This window comes from Colobus angolensis, unplaced genomic scaffold (genome assembly GCF_000951035.1).
Source record: "Colobus angolensis palliatus isolate OR3802 unplaced genomic scaffold, Cang.pa_1.0 Scaffold16, whole genome shotgun sequence".
NCBI lineage: Eukaryota > Metazoa > Chordata > Mammalia > Primates > Cercopithecidae > Colobus > Colobus angolensis.
Window position 1 is genome coordinate 23,621,324 of NW_012114710.1, and position 13,498 is coordinate 23,634,821.

General features: G+C 39.3%; 1 protein-coding gene across 1 annotated transcript in view; it reads left to right on the top strand.

Annotated features, from left to right (window-relative positions):
* The window catches only part of LOC105508351 (double-stranded RNA-binding protein Staufen homolog 2), a gene marked incomplete at its 3' end in the record, with an annotated part of 155,296 nt that overhangs the window by 1,169 nt on the left and 140,629 nt on the right, over positions 1 to 13,498 (top strand). The window contains exons 2-3 of the mRNA XM_011937205.1: positions 6,156 to 6,268; positions 7,685 to 7,750. The remainder of the gene's footprint in view (positions 1 to 6,155; positions 6,269 to 7,684; positions 7,751 to 13,498) is intronic.

The window sequence follows — 13,498 nt, forward strand, 5'->3', positions numbered from 1 at the left end:
CTGGGGTAGGGCAGGGGAGGGCGGCTTGGGGAGGGTCTGCGGGGAATGGGCCTGGGGGCGCTGGAGGCGGAGCGACGGGGCCGGGGCGAGCCGGAGGGTGGCGGCGGCGGCTATTTCTGTAGAATGGGCGAGTGGTAAAGACGTAACTTGCCGAAATGGGAGGGTAGGTGGGGCCGAGGGGACAAAATATGTCCTATGACAGGCAAGTTCTGCTGTGGCTCTTACGAACTCCTACTGTGATGGCTCGGCTTAAAGGGGTAGTTGGCGGTAGTGACCTTGCCAGGGTGAAGGGAGTTGGGCGAGGAGACAAAGCTCAGTTACAGAATCTGCTGTGTGAGAGCAGGAACTCCAGTCTCTCCGAGGGCGAGCCGGCGGCTGTGGCCTGGGGACGGGGGGTGCTCCGCAGAGGCTATCCAGGAGCACGCCACGCTGGGATTCTTAGGGAGGGGTGGGGATGATGGCCGTGGGGTTCTGAAAGTCTTTGGAAATGTGTGTAGAATTTTGCATTTGTGAATAATTTTCTTTGGTAAGGGTCCATATTTGCTGTGATGTCCCCCTTCCCCTGTCCCCACTCCAAAGGGTTAAGAACTGCTTGAGCAGATAGAGAGGGACCATCAATTAGGGTACACCTGGGAATTTACCAAAGGATTTTAAAGTGGGTGGATCCTGCAGAAAGAAAGGCTAGAGATGATCCTTTAAAGATATTTTACTGTCAACTGAAAACGTCTATTATTTAATGTTTGATTTCACAATTTTGGTGAACTTTCGCTGAGCATTACTTGGCTTCTGATGCATCCTGTGTTTCAGACCAGCATAGTGAATACTTGAAATCAAATTGGGATGGGCAGGCAGGGTGATAGTAACCTTGGAGGAGAAAAGATTTCAGCATTTCTCCAGGATATTTCTTCCCCGTCCTTGCTTTCTTTAGATGATTCAAGTATACTGTTGTGAACTGAGCTGCGGTGGAAAAATCTTATTTAATAAAACTACCAAAACCAAGACTTACTCTCCATCTCTGTTTTGTAATATGACCAGGTTTTCATTGTTCAGTTTGTATTTTACTGCAAACAAGAGATATCACATGTCACTTTAATTGTAGATTGCTGCTTTTTGCAGCAGGCCTGTATTAAATTTGCGAAGCAGTTATGCAAAACTATGTGGTGTGTTTGTGTTTTCCTGCTATGGTTTCAAGTCAGGTTACCATTGTCACATTTCATTATATGGTAGGCTAGTCTGAAATTTACTCCTAAGTGGTAATTAGTTGGTAGGATATGGTACATACTTGCTCACAAATTACTGCATTTTTTCCCGTAAAAACCAGTATTTTGTATTTGTAAGAATGTTGCTGTATAATCCAAGTATGTATTGTTAATTTCAAATAGAATGCTGTGTAATTATTAAATTTTAACTTTATTTGGAAGTAAGTTTAAGCTTACAGAAAAATTGCAAGAATAAGAATAATACAAAGAATATCTTTGTAACTTTTATTCAGATTCACCTGTTAACATTTTATGCATTTATTATTGCTCTCTATCACACACAAAATATTTTTCCCCTGGACCATTTAAGAGTAAGTTACATACATTGTGGTCCTTAATTCCTAAATACTTGAGCTTGGAAAACCATGTAAATTATACATTTTAGCTTAACTTGGCTTGTCTGGAATGAAGTGCTAGGAAGAGTGGCTTGGTTTGCTTTTCAACAAATAATGTGAATATAAAAAAATCCAAGATAGTCATCAAGCTTTAAATATACAAACAATCCAGAAATCGAGGCAGAGCGGTTTTCCTGTTTAGGTTCTAGAAGATACGGTACGTTTTTTTTTTTCCCCCTTTGTGCCTACCCTTCTCTTTATTCCTATTATTATCTCCTTTTGTTTTGTACATGTTCGGTGCTGGGATCATTTATGTGTACAGATCATAAAGAGGGAAAACTCTAGATATTGCAAAATTGAATTCTCTATTAGACCGCATAGTTTGAGACATGCACAGTATGATTATTCACATATATATATATATTTGTGCCTGTTATAGGTACACAAAATATTAGATGTCTAGAATCTGTAATAATTATAATTTTTATTTATGTGTGCATTATTTGATTTTAAATAATCCTCCCCAGGTTCTGTATAGGAGCTTTGCCATTATGTTGTCCTAGATGTCAAGCCCTTGACTTTGTTCTAGGAAAAATTATAAGAAGGCAAATCTTTTATTTTTCACCAAGCTGATGCTTAAAAAATAAAAAAACATTGGCCAGGCGCGGTGGCTCATGCCTGGAATCCCAGCACTTTGGGAGGCCGAGGCAGGTGGATCAGGAGGTCAGGAGTTCGAGACCAGCCTGGCCAACATGGTGAAACCCCGTCTCTACTAAAAATACAAAAATTAGCCAGGTGTAGTGGTGTGCACCTGTAATCCCAGCTACTGGGGAGGCTGAGGCAGGAGAATCGCTTGAATCCTGGAGGTGGAGGTTGCAATGAGCTGAGATCGTGCCTTTGCACTCCAGCCTGGGCGACAGACCGAGACTCAGTCTCAAAAAAAAAAAAAAAATTTTTTTTTAAAACAAGGCAAGTCGTCTATAATTTGGTGTATAGTGAAAAAAAGGGGACTTTGGGCCAGAAAGAACTGGGTTGTAAACCTAGCAGCGTGACTGTAGGCAAATAACCCAACCTCTAGAAAAATGGAGATAATGCCCACATCCCAAGATGATGAGGATTAAATGAGTTGATGTAAAAATTGCAAAATGTGGCACCTAACTTACATAATTGTTGTCTGATAAATGTTAGTTTCCTTTTTTTTCCCCTGGCCTGTGGTATTTAGAGTTTTCCACTAGAATAGTTTGTGAAGTAAGACTTCCATTTTCCTTACATAAAAGCAGTGTTTTTGGGTACCTACTTTAAAAAATCAAAATGAAAAACATTTTAAAAAACTATTTAAAGGACGCCATGTCTTTTTTAAAGTAAGAAGCATTGAATTGATAGTTTCATAGCAGTTTGTAGTTTAAGAATAGGGATAGTAAATTTTTTTTGCTTTTCATGTTGTCAAATAAGACACTTAAGTGAGAATTGCCTATCAACTGTAGGATGGGTGCTGATATAAAATTATACGTATTTAATAACTGCCATTTTATAAAGTAGTTTAATTATTGGTGATTAGATTTTTGTACAGCTTTTAATTTCTCAGATGGGCAAGATAATTCATAATTAAAGTACGACTTACATCAGCAGTACATTGCAGTTACACGTTGGACCATTCTTCATGAGCATCACGCCTTCCCCAGTTTGTAGTGCCCTCTCTTTATAAACTGTCCTGCCTGTTTTCATTTAGTAGTTTGGAATCTAGAATTGCCTGTCCTAGTATGCCTGACCAGATAGGGCATTTCTGGGACACGGGGATACATTTCTCTAAAAGTACTTAGTTGTAATTGGAATCAACTGTAGCTGGAAACTTTTTTGATAGAGGAGGTGGGTTTTTTTTTTAAATTTTTTTGAGATGTCTCAAAAACACTCTGTCACCCAGGCTGAAGTACAGTGGCGTGACCTCCACTCACTGCAGCGTCCGCCTCCCGGGTTCAAGTGATTTGCCTGCCTCAGCCTCCCGAGTAACTGGGACTACAGGCGCATGCCACCACGCCCAGCTAATTTTTGTATTTTTAGTAGAGACGGTTTTGCCATGTTGGCCAGGCTGGTCTCGAACTCCTGACCTCAGTGATCCATCTGCCTCAGCCTCCAAAAGTGCTGGGATTACAGGCGTGAACCACTGCACCCTGCACTGCTGAGGAAGTGGATTTTATGAAACCATAGGTAGTATAAAACTGCTCTGCATTTTATTGATATGTCTTGATATTTTAGCAAATTGTTTAAAATATATGACAGTAGACTGGGCATATCTTTAAAGTAGAAACAGAGTCTTAAAGACATGTGCCACTGTGAGCATTCTGATTTGTCCATGGTATAATTACAAATTACAATTTTTAAATTGATGTAAGTCTGATATAACTGGTGTGATTAAAAAAGTGTAATTTTCAGAATGTTAGCCAATGACAGAGTGCTGTTATAGACATATTAGTTTCATGTGTTTTAATTTATACAGCTCTTTATATTGTGAAGAAAAGGCATACAGAATATTTAAATCGTATGGTTAATTTTATGTTCATAAAGTTTTCTTTTTTGTTACTTCATGGAATATCTTTTCTATGTCAGAAGATTAGAACTTTCAGGCTGGGCGCCGTGGCTCACGCCTGTAATCTCAGCACTTTGAGCGGCCGAGGCGGATGGATCACCTGAGGCCAGGAGTTGGAGACCAGCCTGGCCAACATGGTGAAACCCCCTCTCTACTAAAAATACAAAAATTAGCCAGGCATGGTGGTGTGTGCCTGTATCTCCAGCTACTGGGGAGGCTGAGGCAGGAGAATTGCTTGAGCGTGAGAAGTGGAGGTTGCAGTGAGCTGAGATTGAGCTGTTGCACTCCAATCTGGGTGACAGGGCGAGACTCCGTCTCAAAAAAAGGATAAAAAAAAGTTTAGAACTTTCTTTTTTTTTTTTGAGACGGAGTCGCGCCCTGTCACCCAGGCTGGAGTGCAGTGGCCGGATCTCAGCTCACTGCAAGCTCCGCCTCCCGGGTTTACGCCATTCTCCTGCCTCAGCCTCCGGAGTAGCTGGGACTAACAGGCGCCCGCCACCTTGCCCGGCTAGTTTTTTTGTATTTTTTTTTTTTAGTAGAGATAGGGTTTCACCATGTTAGCCAGGATGGTCTCGATTTCCTGACCTCGTGATCCGCCCGTCTCGGCCTCCCAAAGTGCTGGGATTACAGGCTTGAGCCATCGCGCCCGGCCAGAACTTTCAAAAAGGTACCCCAATATTTTACTGTGCTTGCGTCTTGGAATCAGCCACCAGTGTTACCAGTCTCTGATATTGAAGAAATACATAGAGATCTGTAGATAAGCGTTTGTAACTTTAGAAGTTTATACTAATAAAGACAAAATGGAATTTTTCAAAGTTGGTGAATGCTTAATAATGTTAAATTTTTTTTTTTTTTTTTGATACGAAGTCTTCTTCTGTTACCTGGGCTGGAGTGCAGTGGCATGATCTTGGCTCACTGCAACCTCGGCCTCCCGGGTTCAAGTGATTCTCCTGCCTCAGCCTCCCGAGTAGCTGGGATTACAGGTGTGTGTTACCATACCCAGCTAATTTTTGCATTTTTAGTAGAGACAGGGGTTCACCATGTTGGCCAGGCTGGTCTCGAACTCCTGCCCTCAGGTGATCCACCCGCCTTGGCCTCCCAGAGTGCTGAGATTACAAGCTGAGCCATTGCACCCGACCAGTAATGTTAAATTCTAGAAAGCAAGGGACACTAAATCACTGAGATGGTGTAGGGTTATTTACACTTTACTTTTTAAATGAACTGTTTTCAGTTAAAAAAAGATGATTGGTTGTGTTTGTATTTTTAGTTATAGCTAGTGTATTTTTTTAATGAGATACTCCATTCTTATTGAAAGTGCGTGTATTTTAACACCATATGACTAATGCTACGCTTGTTAATCTTATTTTTTGAATTGAAAATGTAAATGTTTAAGTTTTATAATTTGCCACTTTGAAGTCCTAATGTTACTCATTTGCTCATGTTGAACAGGGATTTTATTTTGTTTTTTGCCTATCCAAATATTAATACCTAAAACACCATAGGAGTATTGAATTATAGAGTTGGACAGGATTGTCTTATTTATTGTTGCATAGCACATTGCACCAGAATTTAAGGACTGAAGACAGCAAACATTATCTTACAGTTTCTGTGGGTTAGAAATCTGGGTGCAGCTTAGCTGGATGCCTGTGGCTCATGAAAGAGGTGGTAGTCAAGCTGTCAGTTGGGGCTGCAGTCGCATCTGGAAACTTTCCTGGTGGAAGATGTTTCTGAACTCATTCATGTGGCTCTTGCAGGGTTCAGTTTCTTGGGGCTCTTGGACTGAAGAAATCAATTTTTACTGGCTGTTGGCCAGAGGCTTTTCTCAGTTCTTTGCCTTGTGGGCCTCTCCAAAGGGCACCACAGTTTAGCATCTGCTTTCCTCTGAGCAAATGAGTGAGAGAAGGTGACGCCCAATAATTTTTATAACCTAATCTTGGAAGTGGTATCTCATTATTTCTGCTATATTCTATTTGTTAGAGGCTGCCTACTGCAAGGACTTTAGCTTACTTTTTAAAGATTGAAGAAAAAAAAAGAAGAGAGAAAAAGAAGAACTCAAAGATACACAAAGTAATTTGACCAAGGCTCAGAAGGTAATCTCCTGAAGAACTTTGACTAAAACTCAAATTCACCAATACTCAGGCCTTGTGCTCTTTATACAGCATCCCATTCTCATAGGAAATGTGAAAGTAATTAGAAAGAAATAAAAATTGATGCAGATTGCAGATGCTGTGGACACTTATTGTAAGAAAAATATTAAAAGTTTTCAGAGTCATTTTGAATTGACTCTAGTTTGTCATCTTGAAAAAATGGTAACCAAATATGAGTGTGTGTTTGTGTATGTGTGTGTGTACTTACAAAACATTTGCTTCTAAGGGCAAGTTCAATATTAAAATTTAACAACATAAAAGTTTCTCCACTAGTGATTAGATATAGGCCTTTTGCTGTGTATCACAACTGTGTTGTTGCTTTGTAGATAATTTTTAGGGGAGAGGTCTGAACATAATTTATATTTTATATGAACTTTTTTTCATTGCAAGATCTCATGATTTATTTGTTTATAATTTGGACTTTCCTGCCCTTCATTGGCATCTGTTTTTAAATTAATTTTTTTTTTCTTTTTTTTGAGATGGAGTCTCGCTCTATCACCTAGGCTGGAGTGCCATAGCATGATCTTGGCTCACTGCAACCTCTGCCTCCCGGGTTCAAGTGATTCTCTTGCCTCAGCCTCCCTAGTAGCTGGGATTACAGGCGCTTGCCACCATGCCCGGCTAATTTTTGTAGTTTTAGTAGAGGCAGGGTTTTCACCATGTTGGCCAGGCTGGTCTCGAACTCCTGACCTCAAATGATCCACCCAACCTGGCCTCCCAAAATGCTGGGATTACTGTGCCCAGCCTGACATTTTATTATGTGTACTATTTTTATACTGATGATAACAGACAAAATGACAGAGAAAAGTAAAACATTCAGCAAGATAATGGTACTATATGCTCTTTTCCATACCATCTAAGAGAATACTTGTGGTGTTGCATCTTCTTTAGGATTAATTTATCGTATAGAAAATGGGAACAAAGCTGTTTAAAACAGGACTGCAAAAAGAGAGTATATGTTAAATATTAACCTGAAACTCTCAGATTTATTTTTAACAGCTTCACTTTTGCTGGGATTGTCTTAGAAGTCTAGAAGCAGAAGGAGCTTTGTTCAGATCTGTACTGTCCAGTATGGTGGACACTAGTGATATGCTTATTTAAGTTAACATGAAAGAAAATTAAACGTTTACTTTCTTGATTGCTCTAGCCACATTTTAAGTGCTCAGTAGCCGCATGTGGCTAATGACTACCAGATTGTACAGTACAAGTACAGAACATTTTTATCATCATAGAAAGTTCTACGGAGATCTGGATAAATTACATTTTATGTTTGATTTTTATCAAGGGCATGTGTTTAAAATACCAGTCATTGAGGTTGTCGACTAAGTTGAACTTTATTTCTTCATTTTCATTTTCCAGTTTTGGGAGCCGTGAGGGATACAGCAGTTTGGTCAATATTGTCTTAACATGCTTCAAATAAATCAGGTGAGTTTGTGTTAAGACATTTTTCATGCGTACATTGTGCTTTGGCTGTAAATTGTGGAACATTTTAACTCAGCTTTTCTTTTCTATACCTGTAACCTGACTCATCACTTTTTAAAACAGTTACCTACTGTGTAGTCATCATTGGAGGCTGTGTAGGGCAGGTTGTTTGAGGATTAGAATGATCTTCTAAAAGTTGATAACTTCTGGTTGTGCAAGGCAGAAGGTTTGTCTGTTCTTCTTGATGTCACATCCCTTTAGGACTTGTTAATGTGTTCAGAATGCTTATCATGATATAGCTTCAATAGGTGGCAGTTCTGTAGACTCAAAGCATTTTTAGTGACAAATCTTGTGAAGTAGTTGTATCTGTTTAAAAAAAAAAGATTCACTTTCCAGGGCACTGAAAAACTCTAGAAGGAAGTGCTCTGATAAACTATAGCATTTAATACTTTAGACTCACTGAAAGAAGTGTTTTTCTTAGTTCTTGAGGTTTTCCCAAGAACTTTATACATTTAATTTTACCTTTCCCAGTTAAATAGAACATTGTATCCTAACTGTAGTGTTAGAAAATATTTTTGGCCAGGCTGGGTGGCTCACACCTGTAGTCCCAGCATTTTGGGAGGTGAGATGGGAGAATCTCTTGAGCACAGGAGTTTGAGCCAGACTGGGCAACATAGTGAGACCCTGTCTCTTAAAAAAAAAAAAAAGGGAAAGAAACAAAGAAAGTAATTTTATTTCTTTTGATTGCAAATCAAGAGAGAAGTAATTAAACTTTTTTTTTTTTTTCCTGTGATTAAAAAAATAATTGGCTGGGTACAGTGGCTCACGCCTATAATCCCAGCACTTTGGGAGGCCGAGGCAGGCAGATCACTTGAGGACAGGAGTTTGAGACCAGCCTGGCCAACATGGAGAAACCCTAATAAAAACCCTCTACTAAAAGATACAAAATTAGCCAGGTGTGGCTGTGCATGCCTGTAATCCCAGCTACTCAGGAGGCTGAGGCAGGAGAATCACTTGAACCCGGGAGGCGGAGGTTGCAGTGAGCCAAGATCGTGCCATTGCACTCCAGCCTGGGCAAAAAGAGTGAAACTCCATCTCAAAAAAAAAAAAAAAAAAAAAAAGTAATCTTGGCCAGGCGCGGTCACTCAGGCCTGTAGTCCTAGCACTTTGGGAGGCCAAGACAGGTAGATCACCTGAAATCAGGAGATCAAGACCAGCCTGGCCAACATGGTGAAACCCTATCTCTACTAAAAATACAAAAAAATCAGCCGGTTGTGGTGGTGCATACCTGTAATCCCAGCTACTTGGGAGGCTGAGGCAGGAGAATTGCTTGAATCCAGGAGGCAGAGTTTGCAGTAAACTGAGATCGCACCATTGCACTCTAGCCTGGGCGACAGAGCAAGACTCCATTCCAAAAAAAAAAAAAGAAAGTAATCTTGACCCCCTGCCCTCCGATATATAGTCCTGCTCACCTTGCCTAAGAAATCTCTGGTTCCTGTGCATCCCGTGCCATCTCTAAGCTAATGACTTCTAAGTTTATACCTGGTCTAGACCTCTTTTTCTGAGCTCCAGACTCATGTAGCATTTACCACCTTGATCTCTTGGATGTCTTTATACATCTTAGACTTAATGTGTGCCCAAGAAATAATCTCAATGCTTCAGTTATACTGGACTGTTTCAGTTCCTAGATTGGGTAAGGTTGTTCTGGCTGCAGGGATTTGCACAGATTTCCTCTGCCTGGACCTCTCTCCCCTCCCCTGGGTTTGGCTTGCTTGACTGCAGTCCTGCTATATGCTGTCATAGCACTTGCTCTTTAGTTTAATAACATGACATTTGCAGTTATAGTCAAATATGTAATTATTTGTTTTAACATTTGTCTCCTTTGTTAGTATGTTTCATGAAGACAGACAGTGACTTTTCTTGTTTACTGTTATATCCCCAGGTCCTGGAATAAACAATGTGAATAGTTTTCATACATTTATTTGTTGGGTGTATGAACATATGAATGGTGCTAGAGTTGTCACTAAAGCAAGGAGATATTTATTTTTCAACAATAAGCACGTAATTATGTCGTCAGTTTTGGTGTTACATGCTGCTGTGTTACCCAAATGCAACTAACTCTCCCTCATGTAAAGTTGTTATTTGGTTTTCTAGAAACTTTCCTTGTGCAACAAAAATTAGTTTAATCAAAAACATTACTAATAATTTAAGGAAATCGTAGAGCTGTCCTGTACTTAGTGCTTCCTGTTTCCTCACAGCTGCTCTCAAATCCCAGTGGAAGCATTATGAGACCTTATTTGCAAACTGTTATAGGTGTGAAGTTGCCACTAAAATTATTTGGTTAGAGTTAAATAATTTTTCATATTCTGCCACAGACTTTTGGAAATTATCATTTTATGCCAGCCAACTTCATTGAAAATTATAGTTTATGGATTAGTCCTAATGAGGATTTACTAACTGGCTGTGTTGCAGGTCATGTTGAATCAGGCACTGCAAACAGTTCCTAGGCAGTGCTCTACATGGCCACAAGCAATTCCCTGGATGTTGGCTAGAAATTGTACACAGTGCCTGGAGATATACATACTTAACTTGTACAGGTTGAGTATTCCTTATCCAAAATGCTTGGCACTGGAAGTGTTTTCAATTTCAAATTTTTTTAGATTTTGAAATTTTGGCTACCAGTTGAGCATCCCTAATCCAGAAATCCAAAATCCAGAATGCTCCAGTGAGCATTTCCTTTGAGCATTATGTTGGTTCAAAAGAAGTTTGAAATCTTGGAGATTTTGGATTTCAGATTTTTGGATTTGGGATGCTCAACCTTAAGAGATGTGTATTCCTAGAATAATTTAAGAGACCCCTCCATCTTGTTACTAACTATAACTGTCATCCCCCAGACTGTTCAAGTCTGAGCTAAAGACTCTCTTCAGCTAAACATAGAGTTGAATTCTTAAACTCATGAGTGATTTTTGAATCTTACTTTCTCGGCAACCACTTTCTCGTAACAGTGAAGGTTCTCAAGGTAAATGTGTAAAGGGGCCAGGTGTAGTGGCCCGTGCCTGTAATCCCAGCACTTTGGGAGGCCGAAGTGGTAGGATTGCTTGAGACCAGGATTTCGAGATCAGCTTGGGCAGCATAGTAGGACCCTATCTCTACAAAAAATAAGTTAGATATGGTGACACATGCCTGTAGTCTCAGCTACTTGGGAGGCTGGGGTGGAGGATTACTTGAGCCTGGGAGGTTGAAGCTGCAGTGAACTGTGATCATGCCACTGCACTCCAGTCTGGTTAACAGAATGAGACCCTAGGCATGCAAAGGGGACTTAAGTTGATTCTCAGTTTGAAATAGTTGAGATTTTTACTATGTGATTTTCAACATTGTCTCTAGGATTACTACTACATTTTTGTTTGGGAAGTCTTTTCTTTTCTGAAGGTACCTGAATTAGATGCTTGCTATTTATTTATTTATTTATTTGATGGAGTCTCACTCTGTTGCCCAGACTGGAGTGCAGTGGCATGATCTCGCCTCATTGCAACCTCCGCCTTCCGGGTTCAGGCAATTCTCCTGCCTCAGCCACCTGAGTAGCTGGGATCACAAGTGCACGCCACCATGCCTGGCTAAGTTTTGTATTCTTAGTAGAGACGGGGTTTCACCATGTTGGTCACGCTAGTCTTGAACTCCTGACCTCGTGATCTGCCTACCTTGGCCTTTCAAAGTGCTGGGATAACAGGCATGAGCCACTGCGCCCGGGCTACATGGTTTTTTATTTGTAACAGATTCTTCCATATGTGTGACTAAAACTAATTAAAAACTAGGCTATTGAATACCAGGTTATTTGTTATTAACTTTGCCTAACTTTAGTATTATCATGGAACATGAATGTTCCATGTTCTGTTAAGATAATAGCACTTTTCTGCCTTTAAATTGTGATCGTAGTTATTGTTTTTGTCTTTTAAGAATGTGTTATTATCCATGTGCAACTTATGCTTACTATAGAAAATTAGGTGTGATAAGCAAAAAAAAAAAAAAAACCCAAAAAACAAACCAAAAAAGTCACAAAAAATTCCACTTCTTTTACAGAGATAATCACTGGTAACATTTTGGGGTGTATACTTCTAGATTTTTTTTCTATGCAGGTATGTTTTTATGTGAATATATGTTACTTTTTAAAAACTGGGTTTATACAATATGTAATGTTTTGAAGTGATTTAATAATAATTCTTAGTTTGGATGTACTAAAATTTAACAAAGCCCTTATTGTTGGACAGATTTTTGTATTGTAGTTAGTGCCATAGTGAATTTTTGTAATATACATCTGTTTGTCTAATTATTTTCTTAGAATTAATTATTAGAAATGGAAATACTAGTCAAAGATGTATGTGGATTTTAAAGATATTTGGTGTATAGCCCCCCAAAAGACAAAGTTATATCTGCCAGAAGTGTATCTACCTGTTTCCTTACTTCCTTGACAAAATTTCAGTCTTTGCCAATCTGTCTGACAAAAAGTGGTATTTTACTTTGTGTTTATGTAGTATTTAAATAGTTCTTGTTCTTTCGTGTTTTGCCTTTTGTGAATTGCTTATATATGTCTACTGTCATCTATTTCTTTTTATTTGTAAATAACATTCTTTGGATTATGTCCCCTGATAATTTTCTGAGTTAGTATTTATAATCATTACTCTATACTGTTTACTCATTATTCAACAGATAACTAATAAGAGTATACTAGTTTCTGGGGTACCATAATGTGTATGAGTATGGTATATTTTGGTCCTTTCTCCCGGATCATTAATTATAGGTCCCTTGGGAAAAGGAACTCATTTTAACAGTAAGCTACAGCAAATGTAAATTATGAAGATACATGCTGTGAATAATATTTTTAAATGAGTAGCTGAAATAGGGTCAAGTTTTGGAGATTAGCTAGTGAGGTAGACTTGACAGGTCAGTGTGTCCTAAGGAATTGGAAAAGTCTATATTAGGCAGTTGTTGTATTGGGAGAGCCTAGCAACTGGGAATTTGCAGGGATCAAAGTAGTCTGGTAGTTCTTTTTAGTGAGCTTTGGTAGTAGATGTTGGGAACATGGAAGCTAAGAGGAAGCTTTAAGGCCTAACTGAAGTGGAAGGGATGACGGCAGGACAAGACAGAATTTTTCTGTGTCAAAGGAGTAGGAGAGCCTTGTAGGGCAAGAGGGAGCTAGGTGTTACAAAAAAAAAAAAAAAGACAGTTTTTATTACACTGGATAGTGTAAGACCAGAGTATGATTACCAAGAAACAAAGTCTAGAGTTTAAAGAATAATGATGGCTATCTCAGAGGTTTGTTGTGAGGAGTAATTGAGATAACAAAGGCAAAATGCTTAGCATTGCTCCTGTTACTACTGCTATTAATTTGACTATTAATATTGCTGTTGGCTATTGCTGCCTGACTCTGGAAATTGGTGGGAAAGGAGGGCAGATGGCAGACATTTAGGTAGATAATTGAGTAAAGTATTTGGGGGAATGAACCACTTTCTCAAGCCCACATTGGCTTCGAGGTCCTCCTGCTTCTTGCCATAAGCACCAGGAACTCTATTCTTTTCTCTTAAAAGTTGCTACTACTTAGTAGTAGTTACTTTTCTTTCCAAGACTGGGTGTGGGGATCTATAATCTGCTCATCTCTCTTGTAGCCATAGGATATAGCCTACAGTTAGGGGATAAGAAAAATAGTAAACATCAGGAGGTTAAAATATGTAAGAAAGACTTCTACTTTCGCCTATG